Below are 1,700 nucleotides of genomic sequence, written 5' to 3' on the forward strand. Positions count from 1 at the left end.
TCTTGATAAGTTCGAATTCTTCTTCTACCTCCTCCTTCTATTCTTCTTTTCCTCTGACATCTCAAGGAATCTCTATACTGTGACATAGAAGATTCTATATTTTCTTGTTCTCTTCTCTTTCATATGAGCAGGAGCAAAGACAAAAGCATTCTTGTTGAGGCTGACCCTGAACCTGAAAGGACCTTGAAGCGAAAGCTAAGAGAAGCTAAAGCACTACTCTCTGTAGAAGACCTAACAGAAATCTTCAAACAAGAAGAAGACATGGCAGCCGAAAACAACAACAATGCCAACAATGCAAGGAATGTGCTGGGTGACTTTACTGCACCTACTCCCGACTTCTATGGGAGAAGCATCTCTATCCCTGCCATTGGAGCAAACAACTTTGAGCTTAAGCCTCAATTAGTTTCTCTAATGCAACAGAATTGCAAGTTTCATGGACTTCCATTGGAAGATCCTCATCAGTTTTTAGCTGAGTTGTTGCAAATCTGTGACACTGTGAAGACCAATGGGGTTGACCCTGAGGTCTACAGACTTATGCTATTCCCTTTTGCTGTAAGAGACAGAGCTAGGATATGGTTGGACTCACAACCTAAAGAAAGCCTGAACTCTTGGAAAAAGCTAGTCAGTGCCTTCTTGGCAAAGTTCTTTCCACCTCAAAAATTGAGTAAGCTTAGAGTGGAAGTCCAAAACTTCAGACAGAAAGAAGGTGAATCCCTCTATGAAGCTTGGGAAAGATACAAACAATTGATCAGAAAGTGTCCGTCTGACATGCTTTTTGAATGGAGCATCATAGGTATCTTCTATGATGGTCTGTCTGTACTGTCCAAGATGTCATTGGATAGCTCTGCTGGAGGATCTCTTCATCTGAAGAAGATGCCTGCAGAAGCTCAAGAACTCATTGAAATGGTTGCAAATAACCAATTCATGTACACTTCTTAAAGGAATCCTGTGAACAATGGGATGAATCAGAAGAAAGGAGTTCTTGAGATTGATACTCTGAATGCCATATTGGCTCAGAACAAAATATTGATTCAGCAAGTCAATATGATTTCTCAAAGTCTGTCTGGAATGCAAGTTGCACCAGGCAGTACTAAGGACGCTTCATCAGAAGAAGAAGCTTATGATCCTGAGAACCCATCAATAGAAGAGGTGAATTACATGGGAGAACCCTATGAAAACACCTATAATCCTTCATGGAGAAATCATCCAAATCTCTCATGGAAGGATCAACAGAAACTTCAACAAGGTTTCAACAATAATAATGGTGGAAGAAACAGGTTTAGCAATGGCAAGCCTTTTCCATCATCTTCTCAGCAACAGACAGAGAATTCTAAGCAGAGCCACTCTGACTTAGCAACCATGGTCTCTGATCTAATCAAAACCACTTTAAGTTTCATGACTGAAACAAGGTCCTCCATTAGAAACTTGGAGGTACAAGTGGGTCAGCTGAGTATGAGAGTTACTGAACTCCCTCCTAGCACTCTTCCAAGCAATACAGAAGAGAATCCAAAAGGAGAGTGTAAGGCCATCAACATGGCCAAAATTGGAGAGGAGGAAGAGGCAGTGATCGCCACTGAGGAAGACCTCAATGGACGTCCACCGGCCTCCAATGAGTTCCCTAATGAGGAACCATGGGAATCTGAGGCTCACACTGAGACCATAGAGATTCCATTGGATTTACTTCTGCCATTCATGAGCTC

The 1,700-nt window shown here is 41.9% G+C and overlaps 1 non-coding gene across 1 annotated transcript; it reads right to left on the reverse strand.

The window, feature by feature from the left end:
* Positions 1-666: 666 nt before the first annotated feature.
* LOC112700436 (small nucleolar RNA R71) lies at positions 667-774 on the reverse strand. Its single transcript, XR_003153345.1, has one exon. It is a non-coding gene; the product is annotated as a small nucleolar RNA R71 (small nucleolar RNA).
* Between the last annotated feature and the right edge of the window lie 926 nt (positions 775-1,700).

Source organism: Arachis hypogaea, chromosome 6, assembly GCF_003086295.3.
Source record: "Arachis hypogaea cultivar Tifrunner chromosome 6, arahy.Tifrunner.gnm2.J5K5, whole genome shotgun sequence".
NCBI classification, from domain to species: Eukaryota; Viridiplantae; Streptophyta; class Magnoliopsida; order Fabales; family Fabaceae; genus Arachis; species Arachis hypogaea.